The sequence below is a fragment of the Onychomys torridus genome, chromosome 21 (assembly GCF_903995425.1).
Source record: "Onychomys torridus chromosome 21, mOncTor1.1, whole genome shotgun sequence".
Classification (NCBI taxonomy): domain Eukaryota; kingdom Metazoa; phylum Chordata; class Mammalia; order Rodentia; family Cricetidae; genus Onychomys; species Onychomys torridus.
The window spans coordinates 2,736,144-2,749,094 of record NC_050463.1 but is presented as its reverse complement, the minus strand read 5'-3'; the positions used below and the strand labels follow the sequence as shown (position 1 = coordinate 2,749,094).

The window sequence follows — 12,951 nt, the reverse complement described above, 5'->3', positions numbered from 1 at the left end:
CGGTGGTGGCACACACCTTTAATCCCAGCACTTGGGAGGCAGAGGCAAGCAGATCTTTGTGAGTTCAAGGCAAGGCTGATCTACAGAGCAAGGTCCAGGAAAAGCGCAAAGCTACACAGAGAAACCCTGCCTTGAAAAAATAAATAAATAAAAATAAAAAAGAAAATGCTCATATAGAATGAAAAAAGATACTTGCACTTTTAAAGATCAGATCATCACCCATAGAATAATGGATTCAACACACAATCAATGTTGAGTCTCTTAACTATGGTGATGGGGCTTGGACAGAAGAGGAAATTTCCAAAGGTGTAAAGAGGCATAGAAGTGCCAAATATTTTAACTTAAAAGACTGTTTTTTAACCATACTTTCAGAAGAAAAGGATAAATAAAAATTTGCCTTCACAGTACCTACTTATAATAATTCTCAGAGAGTCAAAAGATATTAGCAGAAGGTCCTCCCATAGGGAATGTTAAATAGCCCCACCCTATGCCAATATTTCATGCAAAAACCATTGGAAATAATTTGTTAACAATTTCCACAATCTATAATTTACCATTATATGAATGCTATCTTATTAGCTGATCTGAAGCTAGATAATTTAGAAAGCATGTTTGAAGAAGTAAAGAAAAATTTACCTCACTGTAATTACAAATTACTCCCCCCCCCAAAAAAAATACAAAGAGGAGATTCTATTAATTACTTAGGATATAAAATAGATCTATGTAGCAGGAATCTTAACAGGTCTTACTAATAAAATCAAACCTGAGGACAGTTATTGGGGTGACTGCTGGAAGATCAGAGAAGCAGAACAAGCCACAGCCACCTCACCTTGCCAGTTCCTCAGCTGATCCTGTTTCCTCAATCTAGAAGTCTCTGAGTCCTCATCCAGAATAGGTCTCAGCTGAACTGTTGCTCAAAAGCATAAAAGCTTAACTGGCCAAATTCTTCTAGTTCCTGGTTTTCATGCCTTATATACCTTTCTGCTTTCTGTCATCACTCCCTGTGATTAAAGGCATGAGTCACCATGCTAGGCTGTATCCTTGAACAGATGCATTTCTGCCTCTGGAATGTTAGGAGTAAAGGCATGTGCTACCACTACCTATCCTCTATGTTTAATATTGTGGCTGTTCTGTCTCTGACCCCAGATAAGTTTATTAGAATGCACAATATTTCGGGAAACACAATACCAACACAGATCTACAAAAAAAAAAAAAAAAAATAGACCTTAAGGGGGACAACTCAGAAGAGATCAATTGTAGACTCTTGGTTTTTTTTTTTTTCAATTGTAGACTCTTAATGATTTTTGAAGATTGTTATGAAGCATTTCCAACTTACATACCATCACTGGAATACCTGAAGATGGACTAGTAAATTTGGCCAGTACTCTAAAAGGGTGCAAGGGCTTTAACAGTCCAAGAGAATTATCAACTGAAGTTGAGACAGAATTGGTCCTACTAGAAAAGAAAATATGAGAGGCACGTGTGGATCATGTGAATCCAGAGCTTAATTGCATTCTGGTCTTATTACCCTCCAGACAAAATATTTATTTTGTTTTGGACATGAAAACAATATTATGCAAATAGTTGAATAAAAATTCACAACCAGAGGACAGCACAGTTCCTAGGCCAGATCAATTAAGCATGGCTGTCAAGCTTCAGCTGCTACCCAGGCTGCTTCCACCTTTAGAGGGTCAGCAAAGCTCTTCCTCAGCGCACTGCAGTGCACCTGGGCTCATGTCTAAGGCTTTTGGGTTAATGTCTCTCCAGGGGAATTCTTTATCCACTACTTTTCCTAAAGCCACAGGCATTCTGTGGGAGGACACACACTGTTACATTTGCAACTGTACTGATTTTCAAGTGATTGGGCAGGAAACAGGAAGAAAGCAACAGAAAAGCACAGTCCTGAAAAGGCAGTTGGTCATGTGACTTCTCTGTAGCAATGCTGTCATGGTTAGTGCACTTATAATGGCTTTGGCTTTTTGGGGGGGTAATTACAGAAGTTTACAAAGTCGTATTTGCCTTTTCATTAAAAAGCAAATGAAAAACTTTAAATGTTACTTAACATTTAAATACATTAACTACAAAGTATTACATTTAATTTGTAAAAATGTGAAAAGTCCACTTTATTAAGCAGTCACTGGATTTGAATAAAGAGTGCCATATCCAGGAGGTCCCAAAGGATGTCTTCTCCAGCGTAGAAGTCCTCTCTGTTATCCTAGTCCCCATCTCTTATACAAGTCCATCCCTTGTTACTGAGCTCTGTGGAGGGTTCTAAGCTCAAGTTCAACTGCACATGTGGTTGAGTAGTGCAAGCCATTGAATGAGTCAAGATGACCATAATTACATCCATAAATGATACTTTTAGAAAAATTATTATTATTATTTTGTGTGTATGGGGTGTTCTGCCTGCATGTATGTCTGTGCACCATATACATGCAGTGCTTTTGGGGGCCAGAAGAGGGTATTGGACCCCTCTCCTGGAGTTACAGGCAGTTGTAAGCCACCATGTGAGTGCTAGGAAGTAAAACAGGGCCCACTGAAAGAGTTATCTTAACCCCTGAGCCATCTCTCCAGCTTCTACAATATTTCTTTTAAACTAGAAGGACTATGCTTGAGTTGTGAAATGTTAGCTTAGGGGGGTTTCCTATAGAAACAAAACTTTCTAGAAGCCATTCCCATTGGATTTATAGTATCCTCACACTTGGATACAGCACGATTGTCACTTCAGAAACAGACTCAATGTTAACTGTTCTTTCTTTGGAAATTAGGGTTCTCCCTTCCTATTTGTCCTCTGCTCCCCTTTCCAATAGACTGCCGAGACCCCTGTGGCTGATACAGCCCATGCCATGATGAGCAGGCTGCTCACACTTCATCTGTACAGGGGTCTAGTTCCCACCCAAGTATCTGCTATAATAGTGCCACATCTCTGTACCTATGTCAGGATTATGTCTGCTGCTCAGACCATAGACAGCTTTACAGCCTCAGACAAATGACAGCTAACAAGAGCTCCTGAATACAAACAAACCACAATACTTTAAATAATAAGTTACTTTTCAAATACACAAGACTATCCTTGGTATTGGCAGACATTTTGAATGTATCCTTTAGCCCAAACTATGGCTTGGAAATAATAATACCACTTTCTTTAAAATGATGTACAAAAAGAGAAACATATAGTGATATACAGGGGGGGCAACTCTGAGCTTGAATATGGTCCCAAGGCAGGAGTGATGTGCAAAGTGTAGGCTGGGATCAGGTGCAACATCCGGTTAAGGAGACTGTACCTGCAGGGACAGAAGAAAAGGAAGCATGACTCAGGAAGAGCTCCTCCTCAGCCCAGGGAGGAAACCTCAGGGTTGGTGGCAACAGTGAGCTGTTGGCCTTGGCCTGAAGAACGAAGAGCTCTTGTCCATGCTTCTGACTCCCAGTGGTCTCCAATAGGCATCCAAAGACTAGACTGCAGACACCTGCTCATTTTCAATCAAACCTCTGTCTGTACTGGAAGTGACCGTTTTATAAACAGGGTCATTGGTGTCCCTGGGCTCCAAGCCATCAGGTCCCTCTGCTGGTGCATTTTCCAATACCCTCTGCTTAACTGTCCCATAGTTAGGTTTGTATGTGTCAGAAAGGGAGCTGGAAGAGGCCCAACTCTGCCTCAGCTGGGTTGTCTCCAGGCTGCCTTTGCACTGGCCACAAGTTCTTGAGCAGCCTTTAGGGCAGGCACAGGGCTCACAGTCAGCGGGCTCAACCTCAGCAATAGGGTCATCTAAATGTGTGGGCCTGTAAGTGTTCAGAAAGTCCCAGCTTTTCGGGTTTGGAAGGCTTTGGAAGTTGTCATGGGAACTACTGGAGCAGGAAGTCCAACTGCCCCGCCCACTGTCAGCTGCTTCCAGTACAACCTGCTCATGAGACATCTCCTCACTGCTCAGAGAAAACAGGGCAGCTACACCCTTGGTAAGAGACAGCTTCGACAGCATCCACCCATGACCAAGCTGACTGTGGTCTCTGATCCCTGAAGGGTGATCTGTCTTTTCCAGTGCCCCTGTGGGCTCAGGAACTGCTAGGGTGTGGGCGGAACACCGTTCATCCTGCAGAGCTGCAGACATGGAGTCGGCAGAACAGTTGCTCACAATGCTGGACCAAGAGGAGCTCTCACTGTGGCTGGAGTCAGACTTAGCTGATGGTAGGAGTGTATAACCTTTGCGAGGGGAACTTTGAGGAGATGCAGGAGGGATAGAATGCAGAGAGGATGCCACAGAAACAGTGTCTTCTGTGTGTTTCTTACCACTCACTTCTTCAGTTGGTCCTAAACCTTTCTGAGGTAAACTTGTACTCAGCACATGTCTTCTCTTTCAGATGGGGTACAAATTAACTACCGGCACCTAAAGCATCCGAAGCACCTGGCTCACCCTGTGTGGCTGATGCAGGTGGACTTTTGCTTTTTGGCCAACTGACCTCAAAGGCACAGGAGACATTTCAGATGACTTGGCTGACCTTTTTTCAGTTCTTTGTCAAGGTACCATATGTAGGCTCCCACTGCAGTGATATCATCTGGAACTTCTCCTCTGTGTCTATATCCAGACTAGAAAGATACTGCTTCACTTTCCTGGCCATTTGCACATCTTCATATAGCTTCTTGGCATTCAGCAGTCAGCTGTGGCATTCTCTTTTCTTGTGAGCACCCTCCTGAACATGCAGCATGTTTGAGTTTGTGCTTCCTTGACTCAATGACCTCTGTTGGAACATCATGGCAGGGTCCATGTTAGCAGAAGCCATTTGAACAATATGACGGATTTCCTTTGCAGTCATTCTTAGCTTCTCAAAGTTTACTAAGCCATCTACTTGGGAGTCATTTCCTTCATGAAGAAATATTGTATCTTTCTTGACAACAGGGAAGAGTGGAATAATTGGAGGCTGCATGCTTTGACTACCAAGAATATTTCTGTATTTTGCTGTGTTTCTAAATGGGTCAGAAAGGTCTTGGAGATCTTGGAGATGTTTCTCATATTTGCTTGGTAAATTTTCCCAAGTGTCTCTGAGTCGTGCTGCTAGTGCCAGATTCAAGCCACTTATTATTGCAAACATGGAATTGAAGTTCTTGCATTCTTGGCAATGAAGGGCAATTTTAATAAAATGTTTAATAATCTTCATTCTTTTGAGCTGATTGGATTCACTTAAAATCTCCAAGGCAACCCAGAATGTCTCTTGGTTTACAGTGTCCTCAAATTGTTTCAAGTGAGTATTTCCTGTTTTGGAATCTAATTTAAAAAGTTTATCAATGTATTCAGTAGGCTCAATATTACGAAGCAAATCAAAGTCCCTCAGTGAAGCTGGGTGGCAACTTCAATGGTGCTGAGCAGCAGCATGGACAGTTGGCTTTACTTAAGTAGTTCCTGGGCATCTTCATCAGAACATAATGTTTCTGTTTCCATGTTATTTTTTTTAGGTAATACCTTCCATTGAGTTGAATTCTATCAGCTCATTTGGAGAACTGGTCCGGAAGTCTTCTCTGCTTTATGACACCCTCAGGAGTAACAGAAACTTCACAGAGAGAATATGTCTCAGATGCACCAGTCAAACCAAATTCCTGAACAGCTTGGCAGACCACTTCTTTAGCTGTGGTATCTTTACTGATGATAATGTAGCAATTCTGTTGATCTGCTTTGAAAACTCTTATAACTTGATCAAGAGTATCTGAAGGATTAGAAAAGTCCAACATGCTGGTGGTGGGCTGCAAGAGATCTGGGCTGCTGGAAGAGAGAGTTCCAGGAATTGGCATTATAGCCAGGCTGTGCCTACAGTGCCTGGTTCCCACAATGCTGTCATCTTGTGATTGGCTCAGGTCTCCATCACTAAATATTTTTGGAGGCAAGATACTAAATCTTGTTTTAACCAAAATCTTTCTGATTTTCTTTCTTCCCCCTGAAACAGTGTTCACTTTAACTTTCTTATTTCCTTTCTCCTGTGATATCTGCTCAATATCTCCTGGGATATCTTGGATTGAATGGCGATTACTTTTTTTTTTTTCAGAAATTTTGGGAATATGAGCAACACCAGATTTCTCTTGTTTAGTCCTACTGAGCAATTCTTTGAACACAAAATTGTTGATCTTCACAGTAAGTGCAAGGTATTATTCCTCAAAATTTCAAGAGCTTTGACATATGTAATATTCTCAAAGTTTTGTCCATTGACTTCCGTTATCTGATCACCCTGTTTCAGTCCTGAATCAGCAACTTTGCTATCAGGTTCTACTCCTTCAACAAAGACACCGAATCCCTTCTCACTGCCTCCATTGAGGCTGAAGTGCAGAGGGGACTCTCGGGATGCCTTCTGTAGCACAACTTGCCTTCACTTAGCCTTTGCAGCACAGGCAATATTCAGTAAACTGAGGTGACCACTCATTTTTGTATCTTCCAGATTTTTTTCAAATTCTTCTAGAAATTGAGTCATAGCAGGATCACCTTCAAAATCATTAAAATGTTTATTTACCAATAAGAGTACAAACGCTTGATCCCAACATCCAAAGGACTTTCAAGAAATGTCCTGTAAGTTAATAGGAAATCTTCTATATATGTTGGGTCCACAATAGAATGTTCTTCTATCAAATGCATGATCAGACACTCAGATGTTGCCTTGATTACAATGTGTCCTTTCCTGGTTCCACTCCGGTCTAGTTCTTGGTGCTCATATACCATGACAATTTCTCCCTCCTCCTCAACTTTATGGGTATTTTTCCCACATGATTTAAAATTCTCCAATAATCCTGTTGTGCTATACAGACAAACTGACAATCATCAACCTTGGTCCTGATGACTCCATGCATGTACTGCTTGTCCAGAGTGGGGACAATTCCCAAACTATTTCCCATGAAGAGATTTTCAATTTTCCCATCTGGATGACTAATTTCTACAGTGCCATTTAAAATGACATACTAGGAGTCAAGCTCTTGCCCATCTTCAAGAATAACAGCCCCAGCCTGCTCCACTTCTTCAAAAATCATGACAGAGCAGAACTCTCTCCTTACAGACATGGTCATGATTGCAAAGGCAGGGAGCTGGTGCATTAACTCAAGCAACTGCTCAACATCATCATCAGTTTTTGTCTGCAGGTTCCTTTTCAAGACACTCGAACAAGATCTCTACCCTGCAGTGGATCTGTTCGATCAATCTCTTCTTCATCATCTTCATCCTAAGAATCAACAGGTCCTTCTGGAAGATGGGTTAAGTCTACAGATCCTACTTCACTTTCTGTATCCTGGTAGATATTGGATAAACTGCTGCTCCCAGAGTCACTGGATGTGCTACAGCCAGACTGACTAGAAGACACATGAGTCACCTGTGGATGAGGGTTGTCTGTGAGGTGCACCTTGGTATGATCAACTGGAAGCTAAAGGTACTTATTAACATCCGATCCATCAGTTATAGTTTGGTGCTCTCCTTTATAGATAATTTTCCGAAACCTTCATCAAGACTGTCTGGCAGGAATTTCTCTTTGTAAAATACTGTCTTCATTATCTTTGGAATTCTCTACCAAAAAAGCATCTGATTGCCACTGTATCTCTCATAGCATGCTCTGCTCTTGCAGACATTAACCTAAGCTGATGCTCCCTGAGGTTTGACAGTATTTCCATTCTATGGAGGTAAGAATAAATAGTATTTAAGTCCTTAGGAGTCTGTTCTGGAGGCTTCTTCCTGAGCACCTGGGGAGTGCCAGGGTCCACGGGTGAGTTCATGTCCATAGCCCCATGCTCCCCAACCTGCATCTAGCTGCCCATTTGCCTGACCTGGGTATGCTCCCACCCCACCAGGAGGGAACTGAGAACTGTCGCAGGGTCCAAACTCAAGCAAACAAGTCTTTGCAATGCCCGCCCAGGGCCTCAGCCCATGCACGACTCAACTCTTATGAGTTCTGAAAAGGCTGATTCTATAATTACACACACAACAGAAGTTATGGACATCATGGGAATACCTGTACAAATTAAGAGTGACAATGCTCCTGCATATATCTCAAGTAAAATGAAATAGTTTTTGCTTATTATAATATAAAGCATATTACAGATATACCACACAATATGACAGGCCATGCAGCCATAGAAAGATCCAATCAAACTTTAAAGAATATGTTAAATAAATAGAATGTGGTAACAATGATCCCTAGAAATAGATTACATAATGCTTTATTAACCTTGAACTTTCTTAATGCTGATGAGAAAGGACAACAGCTGTGGAGAGATATTGGATAACAGAAAAAACTCCTGTCTACTTCAAAGATGTGTTGACCTTGGAATGGAGAGCGGAATATGTCCTACTTTGGGGAAGGGGTTTTGCTGTTGTTTCTACAGGAGAAAAAAAAGCTATGGATACTAACAAAAATAAAAAAAAAAACAACTCTATTTGAACAGGAGAATCACCTTGATGAGGAGTAGTGATAGCTCATCCATCAATGTGACAATTCTACAAGCTGTAAGGTAAACTCAACAAACAAGGGTTGGGGCACTTTTTTTTTTTTTTGGTCTTTACAAAGTAATAGAAATACCCATCTTCAAGAAATCAAAGGGCCTTGAATACCCACATATCTACACCAGAAGGGAAGGACCTATTGATATCAATATAATCTTCAGGGTAATATCTCGCTGCCTAACATCATTATCTCTTTAACCTGACAAAAGTTGTGGTCCCAATTCAATTATAAATCAAGCTGGATTTAGAGATGGAATATGGCTCTCTCCTTCTCTAAACCCAAGCATCTTGCAAAAAGAAAAAATTAAGAGATTCTGTCTCATATCAGAAAAGCCAACTGGTGTGGATAGAAAACCAATAATCTAGGGACCATTGTTGTCAAGTTTCTATTTCTCTCAAAGCTTATTCTTGATTTCTTGGTATCCTTCCTCACACTTCATGTCATCCTAAAATTCAAACTTTCTGTTTTGATATTAACAACATTCAAGTTTTCCACAGTGAAAAATCTTTCTAATAGTAATCCCTAAAGTCTTCAGAAAGAAGATGGGGCTCCACAATGATGACTCTACCTGGTCTATGATGATGCAATTGAAGCAAAAATCACCACTCAATAATCAGCTGTGGACTGAAAACTCTTCAGGACAGTTCCAAGATGAGATGGTCCATCATATTATGCTCCTAGCCAGAACTTCAGATAACCTTACCCATTACTCTGAGACTGGCTACAAACTTTCAGCAAGACCTTTTGAGACTTAACCATTTAGCTTTCTTACAGGATCCCACAGAGATACCATCGCCCCCTAGACAGCAGGAAGCAATTTTAAGAAAATGACAACCCCTCTCCCAAAATGTTATATTTTCTTAGTGTTATTGGTAAGTTGTAATAGGGTTGGCAGTGGAACAAAAAACTTAAACTCAAGATTCCCTTTAAGAAAGAAAAAAGGGGGAATAGATAGGCTAGGATATTAAGGTAGATTATTGTATATACTAGAAAACTAATTTAGCAAACTATCAGCCTTAAATAATTTGCACTGATATGGATTATTGTATATTGATACAAATATAAACTATTTTTCTATTTCTATTTAAGATAATTTGCATATTGATACAAACTCAAAACTATAATTGTCATATTGTACACATATTCCTACTCCTATTTGAAATATTTTGCATATTGACGTAAATATAAAATAATGTTTGTCATATTGTCTGTATATTTTACCACTGTTTAGGATACTTTGTATATTGATACATATTAAGGATATTGTTGTCATATTGCACTATACATTTCTACCTCTGTTTAAGATATTTTGTATATCATCACAATTTTGAGCTCATTTTCCTTATATTGTACATCTGTTTGCAGATTGTTTACCTTGTTAATGTGAAGTCTTAGTACTTAGGTTATTTAGGTAGATAAAACTTACAGATAAATAGTCACCCATGTTTGTCAGATCTATAGTTATTTTAGGTTTTCCATATTTACAGAAAAATATATCAGATGGATGGGTAATCTTCAAAAACTTCATAGACGTAGAGAATATGGCATTTAAATGTTTTGATAACTTAGAATTCTGTTGATGTGAGATACAATTGCTCCTGGCAGCACCAACCTACTCCCAAGAGAATGTTGGGCTTCAAACACACTCCTTATGAATGTTTGTCTTCTTCTTGGCAAAAAAAAAAAAAAAAAAAAGGATTGCTGAGCAAAGAATTGCCCTTCTTTTGACTGCTGACAGTACATACACTGTTCTTTCTGGATGAACAGGACACAAGGAAAAGAGACTGGCGAACCTTGTCAAGACAGGGTAAGATGATCTTTCAGAATTCTTCCTTCTGAAAATGGTCTGTCAGATATTCTAGGCCTGTAGCCAAAAATGGATGTCCAAATGGTGCTGAGAAACATTAGGTGACTGTCCAGGATGCAATTTTTTGGAAGTTGCTTGCTTCCACTTCCTGTTTTCTCAGATATATTATTTTCCTTCTCAATCTTTGATGGGGTTGAAGACTAGATAGTTACAGTCCTCTCAAATCTTAGTTAATAACATATTAGGTACTAGAGTTAGATTTTTCAGGATAGGATAGGTATTGGAATAATCTCGATAATTTGCCATTTACTTATGATCTGTACATTTCTGGGCATTTAGCATGTGTTTCTTGTTTGATGTTGTTTTTGTTTGTTGTAGTTCCATTTTGTTTATATTATTACTCTTTGTTTTTCCTGGACAATACTTGATATTCACTCTTATTGTACATAGTTTGCATTAGGTTTAGAACCTTCTTATTTAGACAAAAAGGGGAAATGTAGTAGTATTTGCTCCACCCATGATCTTGGGCTACATGGCCCGACAGAGGCAGTGCTTCTTGCCTTTGTGTGTGACTTCTTAAAAGGAAAGGGAAAAGAGTCATGAGGTCCCTTTGCCCTGCTTCCTCCATCCTGACGTGATCAGATGGCCAGGTGGATTCGCTCCCAGTCAGAACAGAGGATGACTTCAACTGTTCACTTGGTTCTGTATTTGTGAGTATATTTCTTCAATTTATATCCAAATAAATTTTCTAATACTACTTAAGCAGACTCCTGTGGGTTTCTCATATTACTTGGGCATATACCCAAGGGATGTTTAATCTTACCATAAGAACATTTGCTCAACTATGTTTGTAGCATCATTATTCATAATAGCCAGAACCTGGAAACAACCTGGATGCTCCTCACCTGAAAAATGGATAAAGAAAATGTGGTACATATACACAATGGAGTATTATTCAGCTGTTAAAAAATGGCATCATAAAATGTGCAGGCAAATAGATAGAACTAGAAAACATCATCCTGAATAAGGTAACACAGACTCAGAAAAACAAACATGCTATGTACTCACTCATAAGTGGATACTAGATGTAAAGCAAAGGATAATCAGACTACAACCCACAGCTCCAGAGAAGTTAGGAAACAAGGAAGACCCTAAGAGGGACACATGGATCACCTTGGAAAGGGGAAACAAATAAGATCTCCATGAGTAAACTGGGTATTGGGTGGAAATAAAGGGGAAGGGATGGGGGATGAGAACTCACGAAGGAACAGGATAGTTGAGCTGGGGGAGGGGTGGAGTGGGAGAGCAATGAAAGAGATATCTTGATAGAAAGAGATATTATGGGGTAAGGTGTGCTAGGGAATTCTCCAGGAATCCACATGGATGAGCCCACCTAAGACTACTAGCAATAGTGGAGAGGGTGCCTGAACTAGCCTACCTCAGTAATCAGATTGGTGAATACCCTAACTGTCATCATAGAGCCTTCATCCAGTAACTGATGGAAGCAGATGCAGAGATCCACAACCAAGCACCAGGCTGAACTCTGGAAGTCCAGTAGAAGAGAGGGAAGAGGGATTACGTTAGCAAGGGGGCTCAAGATTATGATGAGGAAATCTACAGAGACAACTGAACCAAGCTCGTAGGAACTTACAAACTTTAGACCAGCAACTGTGGAACCTACATGGGACCAGACTAGGCCCTCTGAATATGGGAGACAATTGTGTAGCTTGGTCTATTTGAAGGACCCCTGACAGTGGGATCAGGATCTATCCCTGGTGCATGATATGGCTTTCTGGAGCCACCCATTACCTATGGTGGGACACCTTGCTCAGCCTTGATGCAAGGGGGAGGGGCTTGGTCCTGCCTCAACTGAATGTACCAGGCTTTGCTGACTCCCCATGGGAGATCTTACTCTTTTGGAGGAGGGGATGGGGGATGGGTCAGGGGAATGCTGGGGAGGAGCAGGAGGAGGAATGAGAGGGAGATCTGTGGTTGGTATGTAAAACAAATAAAAAAATTAAATAAAAAAAGAACCTATACACCAAGGGAGAAGATATTCTATGCACACAGAGCCCTGTCACTTGCTAATCTTTTTCTGGCAATGTTAGCTGCTTTGACCCATGCATCTGCAGTGAGTGTCACTGAGTAAGTGTATTGATCTAACATTACTCATCCTTCTTTGTTTCACCTTGTGGATTATTTGGATTCAGCCCCTGTTATCAATACTAACAACTCTGTGTTGATGACTGGACCTTAGGACCATAAGATACTCATTTGCCCATCTGAATAAAGGACTGTATTGAATTTTTCCTTGGGATTTGAGTCACTTCCCATTTTCATAGCACATCATAACATTTGAATTCCTATTAAAGGCAAATATGGGCTTATGTTCTATGAGATACCAGGACTACTAATCATATGGCTCTCTTTTTCAAGATATACTCTAGATTTTTCTGATCACTATGATAATGTAGCCAATAGTACTCAAAATAGGTTGGATCCCTGTTCTTGATTACAGAGTATTACACACAATTCTTTCACTGTTCTAATATTATTTGTTATGTTTATAATTTGCTTATAGAATACTCATGCATCGAATGACAATTACCTTTATCTACATCTCAAATCAAAGCCACTGTGGATATCCTGTGTTTAAAAAATAAAAAGGGGGAGCTAGTGGAACA

General features: G+C 40.2%; 1 pseudogene; it reads right to left on the bottom strand.

The window, feature by feature from the left end:
- Positions 1-3,452: 3,452 nt before the first annotated feature.
- Positions 3,453-7,732, bottom strand: LOC118572044 (annotated as a pseudogene).
- Between the last annotated feature and the right edge of the window lie 5,219 nt (positions 7,733-12,951).